The sequence below is a fragment of the Triturus cristatus genome, chromosome 12, assembly GCF_964204655.1.
Source record: "Triturus cristatus chromosome 12, aTriCri1.1, whole genome shotgun sequence".
Lineage (NCBI taxonomy): Eukaryota > Metazoa > Chordata > Amphibia > Caudata > Salamandridae > Triturus > Triturus cristatus.
The window spans coordinates 217,898,975-217,912,747 of record NC_140595.1 but is presented as its reverse complement, the minus strand read 5'-3'; the positions used below and the strand labels follow the sequence as shown (position 1 = coordinate 217,912,747).

General features: G+C 45.3%; 14 non-coding genes across 14 annotated transcripts; all 14 read left to right on the top strand.

Annotated features, from left to right (window-relative positions):
* The first annotated feature begins 514 nt into the window (after positions 1-514).
* On the top strand, positions 515-629 carry LOC146774440 (U5 spliceosomal RNA). The gene has a single exon (XR_014972670.1). It is a non-coding gene; the product is annotated as a U5 spliceosomal RNA (small nuclear RNA).
* An 853-nt stretch (positions 630-1,482) lies between these two features.
* LOC146774439 (U5 spliceosomal RNA) lies at positions 1,483-1,597 on the top strand. Its single transcript, XR_014974185.1, has one exon. It is a non-coding gene; the product is annotated as a U5 spliceosomal RNA (small nuclear RNA).
* An 852-nt stretch (positions 1,598-2,449) lies between these two features.
* Positions 2,450-2,564, top strand: LOC146774438 (U5 spliceosomal RNA). The gene has a single exon (XR_014972733.1). It is a non-coding gene; the product is annotated as a U5 spliceosomal RNA (small nuclear RNA).
* An 852-nt stretch (positions 2,565-3,416) lies between these two features.
* LOC146774437 (U5 spliceosomal RNA) lies at positions 3,417-3,531 on the top strand. Its single transcript, XR_014973886.1, has one exon. It is a non-coding gene; the product is annotated as a U5 spliceosomal RNA (small nuclear RNA).
* Positions 3,532-4,420: 889 nt separating this feature from the next.
* Positions 4,421-4,535, top strand: LOC146774436 (U5 spliceosomal RNA). The gene has a single exon (XR_014972732.1). It is a non-coding gene; the product is annotated as a U5 spliceosomal RNA (small nuclear RNA).
* Positions 4,536-5,709: 1,174 nt separating this feature from the next.
* LOC146774435 (U5 spliceosomal RNA) lies at positions 5,710-5,824 on the top strand. The gene has a single exon (XR_014974326.1). It is a non-coding gene; the product is annotated as a U5 spliceosomal RNA (small nuclear RNA).
* An 852-nt stretch (positions 5,825-6,676) lies between these two features.
* Positions 6,677-6,791, top strand: LOC146774434 (U5 spliceosomal RNA). The gene has a single exon (XR_014974431.1). It is a non-coding gene; the product is annotated as a U5 spliceosomal RNA (small nuclear RNA).
* An 852-nt stretch (positions 6,792-7,643) lies between these two features.
* Positions 7,644-7,758, top strand: LOC146774433 (U5 spliceosomal RNA). Its single transcript, XR_014974184.1, has one exon. It is a non-coding gene; the product is annotated as a U5 spliceosomal RNA (small nuclear RNA).
* An 852-nt stretch (positions 7,759-8,610) lies between these two features.
* On the top strand, positions 8,611-8,725 carry LOC146774432 (U5 spliceosomal RNA). The gene has a single exon (XR_014972731.1). It is a non-coding gene; the product is annotated as a U5 spliceosomal RNA (small nuclear RNA).
* Positions 8,726-9,577: 852 nt separating this feature from the next.
* On the top strand, positions 9,578-9,692 carry LOC146774431 (U5 spliceosomal RNA). The gene has a single exon (XR_014973885.1). It is a non-coding gene; the product is annotated as a U5 spliceosomal RNA (small nuclear RNA).
* An 889-nt stretch (positions 9,693-10,581) lies between these two features.
* LOC146774430 (U5 spliceosomal RNA) lies at positions 10,582-10,696 on the top strand. The gene has a single exon (XR_014972730.1). It is a non-coding gene; the product is annotated as a U5 spliceosomal RNA (small nuclear RNA).
* Positions 10,697-11,548: 852 nt separating this feature from the next.
* On the top strand, positions 11,549-11,663 carry LOC146774429 (U5 spliceosomal RNA). The gene has a single exon (XR_014972659.1). It is a non-coding gene; the product is annotated as a U5 spliceosomal RNA (small nuclear RNA).
* An 852-nt stretch (positions 11,664-12,515) lies between these two features.
* Positions 12,516-12,630, top strand: LOC146774428 (U5 spliceosomal RNA). The gene has a single exon (XR_014974531.1). It is a non-coding gene; the product is annotated as a U5 spliceosomal RNA (small nuclear RNA).
* Positions 12,631-13,482: 852 nt separating this feature from the next.
* Positions 13,483-13,597, top strand: LOC146774427 (U5 spliceosomal RNA). Its single transcript, XR_014972729.1, has one exon. It is a non-coding gene; the product is annotated as a U5 spliceosomal RNA (small nuclear RNA).
* The last annotated feature ends 176 nt before the right edge of the window (positions 13,598-13,773 follow it).

The following is a 13,773-nucleotide window of genomic DNA, read 5'->3' as shown; positions in this document are numbered from 1 at the left end:
TTAGAGGTGCCCTGAGAGGTCGCCAATCCTGAGTCAGCTTCCTCTCAGGTAGACTTGAAGGGGCACGTCAGACTTGTTTCACGTGTCTCCAGCCTAGACAGATATATCCTTCTATATTCAGGTTTAATGAAAGTACGTGTGAAAAAGGCACATACGGTGCATGGCTATGTGTAGAGCGTGTTGAAAGCGTAAAATGGCTAGGGGACAAAAGGCCTACAGTGCCACTTAACTAAAAGCCTGATTCACATTTCCTGTTCCCCTTCCCCAGCAGCCCCGACAACTCCTAATGAGCTGAGGTGAGTACAAAAGAAATTTGCATATTCCCAGACATACACATGTGAACAGTCCACCTTTTTGTACCTTGAGCAGAGACTTTGAAATGTTGGCCTGTTTTGCCCACCGGCCTGGTTCTCGCCCTCTTTCTTAGAGCCTGAAAATACCTTTCAGGTCCTCACCCTCGCAATGACAGGGTCTTTGATGTGCCGCCACTTACCCTAGAGAGCTATATTGTCACTTACTCTGGTTTCTCTTCAAAACGAAAAAATCTTTCGCCTTTTACTAAAGATTTCCGTGGAGAGGAACATTTAAGAGTTTATTCAATTTTTTTAAGCCTTGCCACATGTGAGGCTGTTTATCATTTGTTTAAAAGAAAAGCATTACAAGTTGGGGAATATCCAGCAATTGTCTGCTGCTTTTTTGGGGGACATGAGTTTGGTGTTTTATTCCTGAGCTCTCTGCTTGCTCATTTGCATAAACAGAGTGCAGGAGAGGTGCCTCATGGGAAAGAGCTTGTGCAGTGCATGAGATTGCTTTTCTTGACTGACTTGAAACTTCACGATCGCAGGCAGTATATTTTCTTATCTCCCAAAGATCCTGCTGCCAGATCCCAGAGGTCAACCTCCTTTTTAAAGGTGGGACCAAGACTCATGCTGTGCTTTTCATAGGGCTTGCCCGTTATTTGTGCCCGTTAGAGGTGCCCTGAGAGGTCGCCAATCCTGAGTCAGCTTCCTCTCAGGTAAACTTGAAGGGGCACGTCAGACTTGTTTCACGTGTCTCCAGCCTAGACAGATATATCCTTCTATATTCAGGTTTAATGAAAGTACGTGTGAAAAAGGCACATACGGTGCATGGCTATGTGTAGAGCGTGTTGAAAGCGTAAAATGGCTAGGGGACAAAAGGCCTACAGTGCCACTTAACTAAAAGCCTGATTCACATTTCCTGTTCCCCCTTCCCCAGCAGCCCCGACAACTCCTAATGAGCTGAGGTGAGTACAAAAGAAATTTGCATATTCCCAGACATACACATGTGAACAGTCCACCTTTTTGTACCTTGAGCAGAGACTTTGAAATGTTGGCCTGTTTTGCCCACCGGCCTGGTTCTCGCCCTCTTTCTTAGAGCCTGAAAATACCTTTCAGGTCCTCACCCTCGCAATGACAGGGTCTTTGATGTGGCGCCACTTACCCTAGAGAGCTATATTGTCACTTACTCTGGTTTCTCTTCAAAACGAAAATATCTTTCGCCTTTTACTAAAGATTTCCGTGGAGAGGAACATTTAAGAGTTTATTCAATTTTTTTAAGCCTTGCCACAGGTGAGGCTGTTTATCATTTGTTTAAAAGAAAAGCATTAGAAGTTGGGGAATATCCAGCAATTGTCTGCTGCTTTTTTGGGGGACACGAGTTTGGTGTTTTATTACTGAGCTCTCTGCTTGCTCATTTGCATAAACAGAGTGCAGGAGAGGTGCCTCATGGGAAAGAGCTTGTGCAGTGCATGAGATTGCTTTTCTTGACTGACTTGAAACTACACGATCGCAGGCAGTATATTTTCTTATCTCCCAAAGATCCTGCTGCCAGATCCCAGAGGTCACCCTCCTTTTTAAAGGTGGGACCAAGACTCATGCTGTGCTTTTCATAGGGCTTGCCCGTTATTTGTGCCCGTTGGAGGTGCCCTGAGAGGTCGCCAATCCTGAGTCCGCTTCCTCTCAGGTAGACTTGAAGGGGCACGTCAGACTTGTTTCACGTGTCTCCAGCCTAGACAGATATATCCTTCTATATTCAGGTTTAATGAAAGTACGTGTGAAAAAGGCACATACGGTGCATGGCTATGTGTAGAGCGTGTTGAAAGCGTAAAATGGCTAGGGGACAAAAGGCCTACAGTGCCACTTAACTAAAAGCCTGATTCACATTTCCTGTTCCCCTTCCCCAGCAGCCCCGACAACTCCTAATGAGCTGAGGTGAGTACAAAAGAAATTTGCATATTCCCAGACATACACATGTGAACAGTCCACCTTTTTGTACCTTGAGCAGAGACTTTGAAATGTTGGCCTGTTTTGCCCACCGGCCTGGTTCTCGCCCTCTTTCTTAGAGCCTGAAAATACCTTTCAGGTCCTCACCCTCGCAATGACAGGGTCTTTGATGTGCCGCCACTTACCCTAGAGAGCTATATTGTCACTTACTCTGGTTTCTCTTCAAAACGAAAAAATCTTTCGCCTTTTACTAAAGATTTCCGTGGAGAGGAACATTTAAGAGTTTATTCAATTTTTTTAAGCCTTGCCACAGGTGAGGCTGTTTATCATTTGTTTAAAAGAAAAGCATTAGAAGTTGGGGAATATCCAGCAATTGTCTGCTGCTTTTTTGGGGGACATGAGTTTGGTGTTTTATTCCTGAGCTCTCTGCTTGCTCATTTGCATAAACAGAGTGCAGGAGAGGTGCCTCATGGGAAAGAGCTTGTGCAGTGCATGAGATTGCTTTTCTTGACTGACTTGAAACTACACGATCGCAGGCAGTATATTTTCTTATCTCCCAAAGATCCTGCTGCCAGATCCCAGAGGTCACCCTCCTTTTTAAAGGTGGGACCAAGACTCATGCTGTGCTTTTCATAGGGCTTGCCCGTTATTTGTGCCCGTTGGAGGTGCCCTGAGAGGTCGCCAATCCTGAGTCCGCTTCCTCTCAGGTAGACTTGAAGGGGCACGTCAGACTTGTTTCACGTGTCTCCAGCCTAGACAGATATATCCTTCTATATTCAGGTTTAATGAAAGTACGTGTGAAAAAGGCACATACGGTGCATGGCTATGTGTAGAGCGTGTTGAAAGCGTAAAATGGCTAGGGGACAAAAGGCCTACAGTGCCACTTAACTAAAAGCCTGATTCACATTTCCTGTTCCCCTTCCCCAGCAGCCCCGACAACTCCTAATGAGCTGAGGTGAGTACAAAAGAAATTTGCATATTCCCAGACATACACATGTGAACAGTCCACCTTTTTGTACCTTGAGCAGAGACTTTGAAATGTTGGCCTGTTTTGCCCACCGGCCTGGTTCTCGCCCTCTTTCTTAGAGCCTGAAAATACCTTTCAGGTCCTCACCCTCGCAATGACAGGGTCTTTGATGTGCCGCCACTTACCCTAGAGAGCTATATTGTCACTTATTCTGGTTTCTCTTCAAAACGAAAAAATCTTTCGCCTTTTACTAAAGATTTCCGTGGAGAGGAACATTTAAGAGTTTATTCAATTTTTTTAAGCCTTGCCACAGGTGAGGCTGTTTATCATTTGTTTAAAAGAAAAGCATTACAAGTTGGGGAATATCCAGCAATTGTCTGCTGCTTTTTTTGGGGGACATGAGTTTGGTGTTTTATTCCTGAGCTCTCTGCTTGCTCATTTGCATAAACAGAGTGCAGGAGAGGTGCCTCATGGGAAAGAGCTTGTGCAGTGCATGAGATTGCTTTTCTTGACTGACTTGAAACTTCACGATCGCAGGCAGTATATTTTCTTATCTCCCAAAGATCCTGCTGCCAGATCCCAGAGGTCACCCTCCTTTTTAAAGGTGGGACCAAGACTCATGCTGTGCTTTTCATAGGGCTTGCCCGTTATTTGTGCCCGTTAGAGGTGCCCTGAGAGGTCGCCAATCCTGAGTCAGCTTCCTCTCAGGTAGACTTGAAGGGGCACGTCAGACTTGTTTCACGTGTCTCCAGCCTAGACAGATATATCCTTCTATATTCAGGTTTAATGAAAGTACGTGTGAAAAAGGCACATACGGTGCATGGCTATGTGTAGAGCACAGTGGTGGCTCTGAGCATATCGATTGGAGGGATGGTGTTGAAAGCGTAAAATGGCTAGGGGACAAAAGGCCTACAGTGCCACTTAACTAAAAGCCTGATTCACATTTCCTGTTCCCCTTCCCCAGCAGCCCCGACAACTCCTAATGAGCTGAGGTGAGTACAAAAGAAATTTGCATATTCCCACACATACACATGTGAACAGTCCACCTTTTTGTACCTTGAGCAGAGACTTTGAAATGTTGGCCTGTTTTGCCCACCGGCCTGGTTCTCGCCCTCTTTCTTAGAGCCTGAAAATACCTTTCAGGTCCTCACCCTCGCAATGACAGGGTCTTTGATGTGCCGCCACTTACCCTAGAGAGCTATATTGTCACTTACTCTGGTTTCTCTTCAAAACGAAAAAATCTTTCGCCTTTTACTAAAGATTTCCGTGGAGAGGAACATTTAAGAGTTTATTCAATTTTTTTAAGCCTTGCCACAGGTGAGGCTGTTTATCATTTGTTTAAAAGAAAAGCATTAGAAGTTGGGGAATATCCAGCAATTGTCTGCTGCTTTTTTGGGGGACATGAGTTTGGTGTTTTATTCCTGAGCTCTCTGCTTGCTCATTTGCATAAACAGAGTGCAGGAGAGGTGCCTCATGGGAAAGAGCTTGTGCAGTGCATGAGATTGCTTTTCTTGACTGACTTGAAACTAGGGGTGGGCGGAATTTGCGTAATTGCGTTACGCAAATCTCCGCGAAACGGTAAAAAATCTCCGCGAACACGCAGAAATTCCGCGAACACGCGGAACTGCTTGTTCGCGATGCTTTTTTCCTGTTCGCAATTGATGTTTGCGTGCTCGAGGAGAAATATCTCGCGAACATGCATTTTGAGAACGCGAACAAGCAAAAATTTCGCGAAATCGCGGAAAGCAGGCTTCTGAGCAATTTCGCGTTCTCCGCGGAACGCGAAATTACGCAAATTCCGCAAATTCCGCGAGCGGAACGGAATTTGCCGCCCAGGCCTACTTGAAACTACACGATCGCAGGCAGTATATTTTCTTATCTCCCAAAGATCCTGCTGCCAGATCCCAGAGGTCACCCTCCTTTTTAAAGGTGGGACCAAGACTCATGCTGTGCTTTTCATAGGGCTTGCCCGTTATTTGTGCCCGTTAGAGGTGCCCTGAGAGGTCGCCAATCCTGAGTCAGCTTCCTCTCAGGTAGACTTGAAGGGGCACGTCAGACTTGTTTCACGTGTCTCCAGCCTAGACAGATATATCCTTCTATATTCAGGTTTAATGAAAGTACGTGTGAAAAAGGCACATACGGTGCATGGCTATGTGTAGAGCGTGTTGAAAGCGTAAAATGGCTAGGGGACAAAAGGCCTACAGTGCCACTTAACTAAAAGCCTGATTCACATTTCCTGTTCCCCTTCCCCAGCAGCCCCGACAACTCCTAATGAGCTGAGGTGAGTACAAAAGAAATTTGCATATTCCCAGACATACACATGTGAACAGTCCACCTTTTTGTACCTTGAGCAGAGACTTTGAAATGTTGGCCTGTTTTGCCCACCGGCCTGGTTCTCGCCCTCTTTCTTAGAGCCTGAAAATACCTTTCAGGCCCTCACCCTCGCAATGACAGGGTCTTTGATGTGGCGCCACTTACCCTAGAGAGCTATATTGTCACTTACTCTGGTTTCTCTTCAAAACGAAAATATCTTTCGCCTTTTACTAAAGATTTCCGTGGAGAGGAACATTTAAGAGTTTATTCAATTTTTTTAAGCCTTGACACAGGTGAGGCTGTTTATCATTTGTTTAAAAGAAAAGCATTAGAAGTTGGGGAATATCCAGCAATTGTCTGCTGCTTTTTTGGGGGACATGAGTTTGGTGTTTTATTCCTGAGCTCTCTGCTTGCTCATTTGCATAAACAGAGTGCAGGAGAGGTGCCTCATGGGAAAGAGCTTGTGCAGTGCATGAGATTGCTTTTCTTGACTGACTTGAAACTACACGATCGCAGGCAGTATATTTTCTTATCTCCCAAAGATCCTGCTGCCAGATCCCAGAGGTCACCCTCCTTTTTAAAGGTGGGACCAAGACTCATGCTGTGCTTTTCATAGGGCTTGCCCGTTATTTGTGCCGGTTAGAGGTGCCCTGAGAGGTCGCCAATCCTGAGTCAGCTTCCTCTCAGGTAGACTTGAAGGGGCACGTCAGACTTGTTTCACGTGTCTCCAGCCTAGACAGATATATCCTTCTATATTCAGGTTTAATGAAAGTACGTGTGAAAAAGGCACATACGGTGCATGGCTATGTGTAGAGCGTGTTGAAAGCGTAAAATGGCTAGGGGACAAAAGGCCTACAGTGCCACTTAACTAAAAGCCTGATTCACATTTCCTGTTCCCCTTCCCCAGCAGCCCCGACAACTCCTAATGAGCTGAGGTGAGTACAAAAGAAATTTGCATATTCCCAGACATACACATGTGAACAGTCCACCTTTTTGTACCTTGAGCAGAGACTTTGAAATGTTGGCCTGTTTTGCCCACCGGCCTGGTTCTCGCCCTCTTTCTTAGAGCCTGAAAATACCTTTCAGGTCCTCACCCTCGCAATGACAGGGTCTTTGATGTGCCGCCACTTACCCTAGAGAGCTATATTGTCACTTACTCTGGTTTCTCTTCAAAACGAAAAAATCTTTCACCTTTTACTAAAGATTTCCGTGGAGAGGAACATTTAAGAGTTTATTCAATTTTTTTAAGCCTTGCCACAGGTGAGGCTGTTTATCATTTGTTTAAAAGAAAAGCATTACAAGTTGGGGAATATCCAGCAATTGTCTGCTGCTTTTTTGGGGGACATGAGTTTGGTGTTTTATTCCTGAGCTCTCTGCTTGCTCATTTGCATAAACAGAGTGCAGGAGAGGTGCCTCATGGGAAAGAGCTTGTGCAGTGCATGAGATTGCTTTTCTTGACTGACTTGAAACTTCACGATCGCAGGCAGTATATTTTCTTATCTCCCAAAGATCCTGCTGCCAGATCCCAGAGGTCAACCTCCTTTTTAAAGGTGGGACCAAGACTCATGCTGTGCTTTTCATAGGGCTTGCCCGTTATTTGTGCCCGTTAGAGGTGCCCTGAGAGGTCGCCAATCCTGAGTCAGCTTCCTCTCAGGTAAACTTGAAGGGGCACGTCAGACTTGTTTCACGTGTCTCCAGCCTAGACAGATATATCCTTCTATATTCAGGTTTAATGAAAGTACGTGTGAAAAAGGCACATACGGTGCATGGCTATGTGTAGAGCGTGTTGAAAGCGTAAAATGGCTAGGGGACAAAAGGCCTACAGTGCCACTTAACTAAAAGCCTGATTCACATTTCCTGTTCCCCTTCCCCAGCAGCCCCGACAACTCCTAATGAGCTGAGGTGAGTACAAAAGAAATTTGCATATTCCCAGACATACACATGTGAACAGTCCACCTTTTTGTACCTTGAGCAGAGACTTTGAAATGTTGGCCTGTTTTGCCCACCGGCCTGGTTCTCGCCCTCTTTCTTAGAGCCTGAAAATACCTTTCAGGTCCTCACCCTCGCAATGACTGGGTCTTTGATGTGGCGCCACTTACCCTAGAGAGCTATATTGTCACTTACTCTGGTTTCTCTTCAAAACGAAAATATCTTTCGCCTTTTACTAAAGATTTCCGTGGAGAGGAACATTTAAGAGTTTATTCAATTTTTTTAAGCCTTGCCACAGGTGAGGCTGTTTATCATTTGTTTAAAAGAAAAGCATTAGAAGTTGGGGAATATCCAGCAATTGTCTGCTGCTTTTTTGGGGGACATGAGTTTGGTGTTTTATTACTGAGCTCTCTGCTTGCTCATTTGCATAAACAGAGTGCAGGAGAGGTGCCTCATGGGAAAGAGCTTGTGCAGTGCATGAGATTGCTTTTCTTGACTGACTTGAAACTACACGATCGCAGGCAGTATATTTTCTTATCTCCCAAAGATCCTGCTGCCAGATCCCAGAGGTCACCCTCCTTTTTAAAGGTGGGACCAAGACTCATGCTGTGCTTTTCATAGGGCTTGCCCGTTATTTGTGCCCGTTGGAGGTGCCCTGAGAGGTCGCCAATCCTGAGTCCGCTTCCTCTCAGGTAGACTTGAAGGGGCACGTCAGACTTGTTTCACGTGTCTCCAGCCTAGACAGATATATCCTTCTATATTCAGGTTTAATGAAAGTACGTGTGAAAAAGGCACATACGGTGCATGGCTATGTGTAGAGCGTGTTGAAAGCGTAAAATGGCTAGGGGACAAAAGGCCTACAGTGCCACTTAACTAAAAGCCTGATTCACATTTCCTGTTCCCCTTCCCCAGCAGCCCCGACAACTCCTAATGAGCTGAGGTGAGTACAAAAGAAATTTGCATATTCCCAGACATACACATGTGAACAGTCCACCTTTTTGTACCTTGAGCAGAGACTTTGAAATGTTGGCCTGTTTTGCCCACCGGCCTGGTTCTCGCCCTCTTTCTTAGAGCCTGAAAATACCTTTCAGGTCCTCACCCTCGCAATGACAGGGTCTTTGATGTGCCGCCACTTACCCTAGAGAGCTATATTGTCACTTACTCTGGTTTCTCTTCAAAACGAAAAAATCTTTCGCCTTTTACTAAAGATTTCCGTGGAGAGGAACATTTAAGAGTTTATTCAATTTTTTTAAGCCTTGCCACAGGTGAGGCTGTTTATCATTTGTTTAAAAGAAAAGCATTAGAAGTTGGGGAATATCCAGCAATTGTCTGCTGCTTTTTTGGGGGACATGAGTTTGGTGTTTTATTCCTGAGCTCTATGCTTGCTCATTTGCATAAACAGAGTGCAGGAGAGGTGCCTCATGGGAAAGAGCTTGTGCAGTGCATGAGATTGCTTTTCTTGACTGACTTGAAACTACACGATCGCAGGCAGTATATTTTCTTATCTCCCAAAGATCCTGCTGCCAGATCCCAGAGGTCACCCTCCTTTTTAAAGGTGGGACCAAGACTCATGCTGTGCTTTTCATAGGGCTTGCCCGTTATTTGTGCCCGTTGGAGGTGCCCTGAGAGGTCGCCAATCCTGAGTCCGCTTCCTCTCAGGTAGACTTGAAGGGGCACGTCAGACTTGTTTCACGTGTCTCCAGCCTAGACAGATATATCCTTCTATATTCAGGTTTAATGAAAGTACGTGTGAAAAAGGCACATACGGTGCATGGCTATGTGTAGAGCGTGTTGAAAGCGTAAAATGGCTAGGGGACAAAAGGCCTACAGTGCCACTTAACTAAAAGCCTGATTCACATTTCCTGTTCCCCTTCCCCAGCAGCCCCGACAACTCCTAATGAGCTGAGGTGAGTACAAAAGAAATTTGCATATTCCCAGACATACACATGTGAACAGTCCACCTTTTTGTACCTTGAGCAGAGACTTTGAAATGTTGGCCTGTTTTGCCCACCGGCCTGGTTCTCGCCCTCTTTCTTAGAGCCTGAAAATACCTTTCAGGTCCTCACCCTCGCAATGACAGGGTCTTTGATGTGCCGCCACTTACCCTAGAGAGCTATATTGTCACTTATTCTGGTTTCTCTTCAAAACGAAAAAATCTTTCGCCTTTTACTAAAGATTTCCGTGGAGAGGAACATTTAAGAGTTTATTCAATTTTTTTAAGCCTTGCCACAGGTGAGGCTGTTTATCATTTGTTTAAAAGAAAAGCATTACAAGTTGGGGAATATCCAGCAATTGTCTGCTGCTTTTTTTGGGGGACATGAGTTTGGTGTTTTATTCCTGAGCTCTCTGCTTGCTCATTTGCATAAACAGAGTGCAGGAGAGGTGCCTCATGGGAAAGAGCTTGTGCAGTGCATGAGATTGCTTTTCTTGACTGACTTGAAACTTCACGATCGCAGGCAGTATATTTTCTTATCTCCCAAAGATCCTGCTGCCAGATCCCAGAGGTCACCCTCCTTTTTAAAGGTGGGACCAAGACTCATGCTGTGCTTTTCATAGGGCTTGCCCGTTATTTGTGCCCGTTAGAGGTGCCCTGAGAGGTCGCCAATCCTGAGTCAGCTTCCTCTCAGGTAGACTTGAAGGGGCACGTCAGACTTGTTTCACGTGTCTCCAGCCTAGACAGATATATCCTTCTATATTCAGGTTTAATGAAAGTACGTGTGAAAAAGGCACATACGGTGCATGGCTATGTGTAGAGCACAGTGGTGGCTCTGAGCATATCGATTGGAGGGATGGTGTTGAAAGCGTAAAATGGCTAGGGGACAAAAGGCCTACAGTGCCACTTAACTAAAAGCCTGATTCACATTTCCTGTTCCCCTTCCCCAGCAGCCCCGACAACTCCTAATGAGCTGAGGTGAGTACAAAAGAAATTTGCATATTCCCACACATACACATGTGAACAGTCCACCTTTTTGTACCTTGAGCAGAGACTTTGAAATGTTGGCCTGTTTTGCCCACCGGCCTGGTTCTCGCCCTCTTTCTTAGAGCCTGAAAATACCTTTCAGGTCCTCACCCTCGCAATGACAGGGTCTTTGATGTGCCGCCACTTACCCTAGAGAGCTATATTGTCACTTACTCTGGTTTCTCTTCAAAACGAAAAAATCTTTCGCCTTTTACTAAAGATTTCCGTGGAGAGGAACATTTAAGAGTTTATTCAATTTTTTTAAGCCTTGCCACAGGTGAGGCTGTTTATCATTTGTTTAAAAGAAAAGCATTAGAAGTTGGGGAATATCCAGCAATTGTCTGCTGCTTTTTTGGGGGACATGAGTTTGGTGTTTTATTCCTGAGCTCTCTGCTTGCTCATTTGCATAAACAGAGTGCAGGAGAGGTGCCTCATGGGAAAGAGCTTGTGCAGTGCATGAGATTGCTTTTCTTGACTGACTTGAAACTACACGATCGCAGGCAGTATATTTTCTTATCTCCCAAAGATCCTGCTGCCAGATCCCAGAGGTCACCCTCCTTTTTAAAGGTGGGACCAAGACTCATGCTGTGCTTTTCATAGGGCTTGCCCGTTATTTGTGCCGGTTAGAGGTGCCCTGAGAGGTCGCCAATCCTGAGTCAGCTTCCTCTCAGGTAGACTTGAAGGGGCACGTCAGACTTGTTTCACGTGTCTCCAGCCTAGACAGATATATCCTTCTATATTCAGGTTTAATGAAAGTACGTGTGAAAAAGGCACATACGGTGCATGGCTATGTGTAGAGCGTGTTGAAAGCGTAAAATGGCTAGGGGACAAAAGGCCTACAGTGCCACTTAACTAAAAGCCTGATTCACATTTCCTGTTCCCCTTCCCCAGCAGCCCCGACAACTCCTAATGAGCTGAGGTGAGTACAAAAGAAATTTGCATATTCCCAGACATACACATGTGAACAGTCCACCTTTTTGTACCTTGAGCAGAGACTTTGAAATGTTGGCCTGTTTTGCCCACCGGCCTGGTTCTCGCCCTCTTTCTTAGAGCCTGAAAATACCTTTCAGGTCCTCACCCTCGCAATGACAGGGTCTTTGATGTGCCGCCACTTACCCTAGAGAGCTATATTGTCACTTACTCTGGTTTCTCTTCAAAACGAAAAAATCTTTCGCCTTTTACTAAAGATTTCCGTGGAGAGGAACATTTAAGAGTTTATTCAATTTTTTTAAGCCTTGCCACATGTGAGGCTGTTTATCATTTGTTTAAAAGAAAAGCATTACAAGTTGGGGAATATCCAGCAATTGTCTGCTGCTTTTTTGGGGGACATGAGTTTGGTGTTTTATTCCTGAGCTCTCTGCTTGCTCATTTGCATAAACAGAGTGCAGGAGAGGTGCCTCATGGGAAAGAGCTTGTGCAGTGCATGAGATTGCTTTTCTTGACTGACTTGAAACTTCACGATCGCAGGCAGTATATTTTCTTATCTCCCAAAGATCCTGCTGCCAGATCCCAGAGGTCAACCTCCTTTTTAAAGGTGGGACCAAGACTCATGCTGTGCTTTTCATAGGGCTTGCCCGTTATTTGTGCCCGTTAGAGGTGCCCTGAGAGGTCGCCAATCCTGAGTCAGCTTCCTCTCAGGTAAACTTGAAGGGGCACGTCAGACTTGTTTCACGTGTCTCCAGCCTAGACAGATATATCCTTCTATATTCAGGTTTAATGAAAGTACGTGTGAAAAAGGCACATACGGTGCATGGCTATGTGTAGAGCGTGTTGAAAGCGTAAAATGGCTAGGGGACAAAAGGCCTACAGTGCCACTTAACTAAAAGCCTGATTCACATTTCCTGTTCCCCTTCCCCAGCAGCCCCGACAACTCCTAATGAGCTGAGGTGAGTACAAAAGAAATTTGCATATTCCCAGACATACACATGTGAACAGTCCACCTTTTTGTACCTTGAGCAGAGACTTTGAAATGTTGGCCTGTTTTGCCCACCGGCCTGGTTCTCGCCCTCTTTCTTAGAGCCTGAAAATACCTTTCAGGTCCTCACCCTCGCAATGACAGGGTCTTTGATGTGGCGCCACTTACCCTAGAGAGCTATATTGTCACTTACTCTGGTTTCTCTTCAAAACGAAAATATCTTTCGCCTTTTACTAAAGATTTCCGTGGAGAGGAATATTTAAGAGTTTATTCAATTTTTTTAAGCCTTGCCACAGGTGAGGCTGTTTATCATTTGTTTAAAAGAAAAGCATTAGAAGTTGGGGAATATCCAGCAATTGTCTGCTGCTTTTTTGGGGGACACGAGTTTGGTGTTTTATTACTGAGCTCTCTGCTTGCTCATTTGCATAAACAGAGTGCAGGAGAGGTGCCTCATGGGAAAGAGCTTGTGCAGTGCATGAGATTGCTTTTCTTGACTGACTTGAAACTACACGATCGCAGGCAGTATATTTTCTTATCTCCCAAAGATCCTGCTGCCAGATCCCAGAGGTCACCCTCCTTTTTAAAGGTGGGACCAAGACTCATGCTGTGCTTTTCATAGGGCTTGCCCGTTATTTGTGCCCGTTGGAGGTGCCCTGAGAGGTCGCCAATCCTGAGTCCGCTTCCTCTCAGGTAGACTTGAAGGGGCACGTCAGACTTGTTTCACGTGTCTCCAGCCTAGACAGATATATCCTTCTATATTCAGGTTTAATGAAAGTACGTGTGAAAAAGGCACATACGGTGCATGGCTATGTGTAGAGCGTGTTGAAAGCGTAAAATGGCTAGGGGACAAAAGGCCTACAGTGCCACTTAACTAAAAGCCTGATTCACATTTCCTGTTCCCCTTCCCCAGCAGCCCCGACAACTCCTAATGAGCTGAGGTGAGTACAAAAGAAATTTGCATATTCCCAGACATACACATGTGAACAGTCCACCTTTTTGTACCTTGAGCAGAGACTTTGAAATGTTGGCCTGTTTTGCCCACCGGCCTGGTTCTCGCCCTCTTTCTTAGAGCCTGAAAATACCTTTCAGGTCCTCACCCTCGCAATGACAGGGTCTTTGATGTGCCGCCACTTACCCTAGAGAGCTATATTGTCACTTACTCTGGTTTCTCTTCAAAACGAAAAAATCTTTCGCCTTTTACTAAAGATTTCCGTGGAGAGGAACATTTAAGAGTTTATTCAATTTTTTTAAGCCTTGCCACAGGTGAGGCTGTTTATCATTTGTTTAAAAGAAAAGCATTAGAAGTTGGGGAATATCCAGCAATTGTCTGCTGCTTTTTTGGGGGACATGAGTTTGGTGTTTTATTCCTGAGCTCTCTGCTTGCTCATTTGCATAAACAGAGTGCAGGAGAGGTGCCTCATGGGAAAGAGCTTGTGCAGTGCATGAG